The sequence below is a fragment of the Neophocaena asiaeorientalis genome, unplaced genomic scaffold, assembly GCF_003031525.2.
Source record: "Neophocaena asiaeorientalis asiaeorientalis breed wild unplaced genomic scaffold, Neophocaena_asiaeorientalis_V1.1 scaffold10, whole genome shotgun sequence".
Classification (NCBI taxonomy): Eukaryota; Metazoa; Chordata; class Mammalia; order Artiodactyla; family Phocoenidae; genus Neophocaena; species Neophocaena asiaeorientalis.
In genome coordinates, this window is record NW_020172817.1 from 3,140,545 (window position 1) to 3,147,419 (window position 6,875).

At 40.4% G+C, this 6,875-nt stretch overlaps 1 pseudogene; it reads right to left on the bottom strand.

Moving 5' to 3' along the window:
• Positions 1–1,413: 1,413 nt before the first annotated feature.
• On the bottom strand, positions 1,414–2,119 carry LOC112397514 (calcyclin-binding protein pseudogene; annotated as a pseudogene).
• Between the last annotated feature and the right edge of the window lie 4,756 nt (positions 2,120–6,875).

The following is a 6,875-nucleotide window of genomic DNA, read 5'->3' on the forward strand; positions in this document are numbered from 1 at the left end:
TTCAAAACCCCACTTAGTAAACTGAACGGTGACCTGCTGAACAGCACGTGTTGAGTGGAGAATCCAAGAAAACTGAAATCTTTCTCAGCATTGTATTCATACCGTGAGGACTTTTACAACTATAATGTCAACTACAGTGGTTTGAACACAAGAGGATAGAGTTTTATTTACTTAATCAGCCACAAGGATAGGTTGAACCCAAAGTATTGATACCATTTAGGGAGCAGTCCCTAAAACTCTACTGTTACAGATTCATTTCTTTGCCTTGAGTATTGTCCTCTCCCTCTAGTTCCCTTTCTCAAATAGCCCAGATGCAGATTAATGAACCAAGCCATTAACACCTTAGGGTGAAAGAGTTTGACAAATCCATGGGCAATAACAAAAGGTGGGGAAATGAGAAGCTTAAAGTGGTGGTAGGGAATATGAAAAGATTTCAATCAAAAATCAATATTTTGCCTGGGGAACCCATCTGTAAGCATAAATTTCACAAATTCTCTTGTTCTCAGGCAGAATTTCTCCACTTTGTCATTAGGGCGGGAAACATTTTGTTATGGGGGGTGGGTATCCTGTGCATTGCAGAATGTTTAGCAGTATCCCTGCCCTCTAACCACTAGATGCCAGTTGCAACCCCAGTTATGACAACAAAAAATGTCTCCAGTCATTGCCAAAAAAGTCCCCTGGGGGGCAAAATCACCCCCACTTGAAAATCACTGGCCTAGTGTAAATAAATTATAATCTTGGTGATGTTAAGGGTACAATCAATACAACTGATTTCTCCCATAGATGGAGCTCTTGCTCAACAAAGTGTTTCATTAAAAGGGCAACAGGGAGGGAATCAAACCGGAAGGAAAAACACAGATCACAGGGTGCTTAATCAACTGCAGGTTGTCCTTGCTTTTGACCCTCTTCTGAATCAGCAGGAAATGGACCGCGTTGGAAAGTTCTGGTTCCTAATGGCTGACTTGACCCTCTAGGGCTGGCCAGATAGGCTGATTTTTTTTTAATGCAAAAATTCACGTTTTATTTTTATTCTTACATTGGTGGGAGCTGATGTCAGGAACTGAAAGGCAAGCAATAACTTTTGTTTCTACCTCTTAGCTGAACAATAATACACACAATGTGGCATTTTCATTAGGCTTCTTTACATTGCTTCTTCACATTTCACACCAGAATACAACATTACCCTTTTCTTGAATAAAATGACCCAGTTACTAAGGAAACCATCTTTGGAGGGAGTGTTTAATAAGCATATTTTATTTAAATGAATCGTCCAGTAGGAAATGGAGAATTCATTGCCTTTACTTAGACTGTGTAAGTAGTTATATGTCAAATTTATGTGTGCAGCTCACCAACATTTCCTTATTGGAAACATCAATATATCCACATCACAGCTCCCAAAAAGACTTTAAAGTCTCAGAATTCTGTATCTCCTTTGGCTTGTTTCTCTCTTGATTCCACCCAGGCTTTATTAATGGCTCGCTTCATATCATCACCTCCATCTTCATAAATTTTCTTTAGAACATTCATTAATCCCTCACTAGGATCTGTTCCAGTGTCGTAGGAGGGCTTTTCTTTCTCTTTGCATTCTTTTTCAACCTGAGTCAGGTAGACCTACGGTGTGTTTTCCGCTTTCTTCCTGCATAAGATAAGAACTGTATCTGTCTTGATCTTTTTTTAACTGCCTTCCACAGAGATGGGTTACAAGAGATTGTTCGTAATCATGGAGTAACTCTTCCCATTTAGATTCTTTACCAAAAGATCAAATGACCTCTCTGTGAAATGCACCTGCACATTCTCAGCAGGGACTTGATGAACTCCAGTTAAGGTCATGTAGATTTTCACAAACTTATCTGACTGATCCCATCCATAATTGCTGATTTTCACTGTCTATCTGTCGTAACAGAAGCAACCACAGCGGCAGGCTTTTCACTTTCCAGAAGCTCTGCTTTTCTCTGTGACTTCTGCTGCCTCGTGTTCTTGATTTCTGTCTCAATCTTGGATTTTTCAGCTGTCAGTGCATCACTTACTCTTTTTCTAGTGGCTTTTTCCAGCAGCATTTTTCCAGCAGCACCTTCACTTCTTCTAGATCTTTCCGTAGCTTCTCCACAGCTGAAGCCATGGTCGGGCTGCGTCAGGCAAGGCCCGAGCTGCAGCGGCGCGGGGGCGAGAACAGGAAATGCCGCACGGACCACGCTCACCCCGAGCGCAGACTACACCGGCACCAGTCCGAGTGGCCGCAGTCTTCGGGCACCAGAATAGCTGACTTTGAAGATGGAAGTTGCTAGCTGTTCAGGTCTCATGCAGAGAGTCTCCTGGACCAGGCTGGGAGAACACCAAGGTCTGCAGAGCATCACCCAAAGCAGCAGGCCACTCATATGCTTTTGATATTGCAAAATTGTTCCTAGTTACTCTGTACATTTTGCCTTTAAATTGCTTTCATTGTTTTATGTGGTGTGTGGTACACACCTCATTTCTTTCAGCTGCAGTCATCATATTTCCAGCAGTTAGCTCATTCAACAGAAGTTCCTTGCATTTTTATCCAAGGAGTCAACATTATGTTAGGGACCTGAGATGAAGGGTTGGAATACATTGCCCTGAGGCGAGAGGCAACTAACCTCATAAAATGTGTTGTTACCCAAACAGAGAATATTCTTTAATCACCAAAGTGATGCTGAGAAAGTCTCAAAACTCCCTTTGACATTTTGCCGAGATTACATGGGAACTGGTTATGCATTAGACAAATTGCAATTCTCATTTACCAGCTCAAGGCAAGGTCAGGCTACCAAAAAGCAACAGTGATGCTTCTTCCCAGGGGAGGTTATGTTGCAACCTTAATCCTCTTCTCTTCCACTTGTGAGGTGAGTGGGTTGACAGGTACAGGATAGAGTTGACACTCAGAGCTGACATTCTCTTCCTTTGTCACTAGCAGCAGAGTGTCCAATGTCAGGACCAAGATACATCATAGCCGGGAGCTGTTGACTGGACTTGTTTATTACTGGTAAACTCTTCGGAACAAATTCCGTAAGGACTCCTGTTGCTAGATGAACACCCGAGAGGCAGAGATTCAGGCTCATAGGGAACTTTCTTTAGATTCATTAATTCAACAAGTACTTTTGGAGGATCGACTATGTGTAGATATAAACTTGGTTCCACTGAAGGCAGTGACGTCACTCCCAGACACCAGCGCTAAGCGTAGACCCACCAGGAAGCACAGAAGCCTGTCTAGGACACTCTCTTTGCCAAGTCAGCTTGTCAGCACTCCACAGTCTCCTTTTCAGAGCCTCTCTAGGGAGCTTTTTCCTTTGTCTGCAATAGTAGCAACTCCATGTGATGGGGTGCTCCACCTTTAATGGGGTGTGAGGAGTTCAAGCAAGCAAGTCACACACGGTCTGCTCCCATTCATTCTCTCCTCCGTCGCCAGCAGTGACAGAAGTGGAAGCTTTGCAAACCAAGGAACCTGATTTAGGCTGAGCGTGCTACTTGGATTTGTAGTCTTACAAATCTCCTTGCATGTTTCTTTTCTGTGTACTGGCCTAGAATCACTGCTTTGATGCAGAGATTCTTAACCCTGGCTACACATTGTGATCATGGCGGAGAAGCTTAAAAAATACTGCTGCCTGGGCCCCTTCCCTTTGATTTTTCATTAGTCGGGGGTGGAAGGCGGTGCATTTTCCCATGGAAAAGTAATAAAATTTACAGCAGTGTTTCTCAGTTCTGGCTGTACATTAATATCAGCTGGAGGGAGAACTCTTTTACTTTCTTGATATCTGAACCCCATCCCAGACCAATTAAAAATGATTCTCTAGGCTAGAGCCCCAGCATCCGTAGTTTTTAGTTCCCCAGTATATTATAGTACATATGTCAATATGGGGCCACTGCTGCAAATTCTATCACTTTCATGCGGATTTAGTCTATACCAGCAATCCAAAAGGCAGAAAAGTTCACTAAAAGAAGGGTCAGATTGGGATGGTTCTCTGTGCATAAGGAATCAAAAGCCAACATTTCTTCTGGAATCCATGAGACTCTATGTGTGTGTGTGTGTGTGTGTTTGTGCATGTATGAACATAGGCAGGACAGGTTTGTAGAGCTGCATGAACAGGAGTAGAATGTTCAATTAACGTTAAAATAATGTATGTTAAAATATGTTAAAATAATGTAGAAAGTTAGAAATAAATCCCATCATGTATATAATGAAAGAAAATTCATACAAAAATTAGTTGAATTTGCTTCACTCAAATGTCATAAATTTTTAAAATTTAATTTAATTTTTTAAAATTGAAAGTATAGTTGATTTACAATGTTGTGTTAGTTTCAGGTATACAGCAAAGTGATTTAGTTTTGTGTGTGTATGTATTATATATGTCTATGTTCTTTTTCAGATTCTTTTCCCTTAGAGGGTATTACAAAATACTGAGTACAGTTCCCTGTGCTATACAGTAGGTCCCTGTTGGTTATTTATTATATAATTATATATATATATATAGTAGTGTGTATATGTTAATCCCAAAGTCCAAGTGTCATACAATTTTAAATGACTGGCTCTTTGGGCATCTATAGCAAGACCTTCTACAATATAAAGGAAGCTTCCATGTTCATTGGGGCAAAAAAATCAAGGTTGGCCAGGATGAGTTCTTGTCTGAAGGCTCCAGTTCTTGTCTGGAGGTCACTTTCAGTCTTATTCCTATTGATGGCCAAATTCAGTACCTGCGGTTGCAGGATTGAGGTCCCTGTTTCCTTGATGGTTATTGGCTGGAGACCACTCTGAGCTCCTAGAGGCTGCCACATTCCTTGCCATGTGGTCCCTTCCATTCCTGAGCCAACAATAGTATATCATATCCTTCTCATGCTTCAAATCACTGACTTCTTTGGCGTCTAGACCCAGATTTTAAGGACTCATGTGATTAGGTCGGGTGCACCTGGATAATTCCTATTCATAAATTCAATTGTGCCATGTAAGATGACCTAACCATGGGAAAGAGATCCATCACATTCTCAAATCCTCATGATTATACAGGGTGTGTATGCCAGGAGTTGGGCATCTTGGGAGCCACCTTAGATTTCTGCCTACCACAATACTCTTTCAAGAAGCTTGGCTAAGAACAGAAGAATCCTGAGAGGAAGTGGGATTAAATGATTCTTTTTAAAACCATGATCAAGAGCAAGCCTGGAACATATTTATATGCTGAGAAGAAAGGATACAAAAAAGGGATTAAAACTCCAAGAGGGTGAAAATAATCGTAAAGGGAATTGAGGATATGGCTTCTGAATATAAGATTTAACTTAAAGGAAGAACAAGCTCTTCTTGGAAAAGAGACCATGAGGGTGGATGCAGATGTGGGACATTGCATCCACACTCATGGTCTCTTGAGGATGGATGTGAGACCATGAGGGTGGATGCACATGTGGACATTGTATGTGCAGTGGCAGGAATTTCATGGAATATCTCCACATCACCTCAAGGCGTTCCCTAAGAAGTAGGAGGCCAAGGTAGGCAGAGCTAGGGACCGGGTAGATAGCACTGGAGGATGCTGAGAGAGAGAGTATTAGAAATGGAACTTGAGATGGCTCACTCAGGGCATCCACAAGTGCTTGAAGAATTAATAAATCCATCCAATAAACACAGAGGATGCCTGAGCTGCCTCTTACCTGCTCGTGAGTGTGCACCATGGGCATCTCTCTCCAAATCTGAGTTAAGTGACATAATGTTAGTAGCTTGAAATTGGCCATAGTGGGGATATTATACCTTGGAAATTTGCTAACACCACAATTAGAGTTTTTAAACAGAGAGCTAGTTGTTAAATATTTACCAGCCGACAGTCCTGCAGGGATAGCCCTTTGGGTTCCAAAGGCATCAGCCTACATCAAATTCTTTCCGTTCATAAACTGCTAGTTCCACAAAGAGGTCATAGGAGCATCTGGATAAATGGCAAAGTGAGCATAGTTTACAAAAAGGTGCCTGAGGTTGCTAAAATATTTAGCTCTCATACTAATTTTATGTACATCAATAATAAGGGGTAATACTGCTAAGGGAGGCTTAAGTAGCAGTTTATAAATTTCTTCTCTCCACAGAACAGTTTTTAGTCTCCAAATATGAGGATCAATTGGGATTCATGATACTAAGAGTGTTTTAGGCGTTGAAATGAATATGGGTAGAAAATAGAAAAATTTCCTTCCTTCCTTATTTCTTTCTTCCCACCCTCCCTTTCTTCCTTATTTTCTTCTTTTTTTAAAAAACAATATTTGAGTTTTTAAGAGAAACATGTTATTGTAACTTGCCTAAGAAAATTGGGAAAAGGCAAAAGAAAACAATTGAACTGAAATGGAGACGGATGAACAGAAAAGAGAAAAAAAGAGATAAGCAAAAAAGGTATAAAGGAACTATCAGAGATATTAATATAATATCTAAAGAAGAAACACTTTCAATGAGAAAGTTAATTAAACTCTATATTTCTTTTAATAATTTCTAAATTGTCAACAGTCTTACTAAAATCAATAAGGTGAATATACACTTTGCTTCTTTAGTTGAAAGCTATACTCTCAGTACCCCCAAATATTCATGAGGCAATCTGCAGTTTGAACTCTTTCTATTTCAGGAAAAGACATTGAAAAGATCTCTTGATGAGCAACAGGACACTCTTGCCATCCCACCATGTCTTCTGTAATTCATGTTATTATCTAGTTTAAACAGCCCTCAAAGGGGAGAATATTGAGTCCAGGGGAAGCCAAAGCAGGCAAAGCATTGCATAATTTTGACTTTTGTACATTACTTTAGCTCAATGTTATTTGTGATGAAAGAAGGCACTAGAAAGTAGATAATAAGAAAAATTTGGAATTATGATTAACACTTAAACTATTCAAAAGATTCAGGGTCTTTT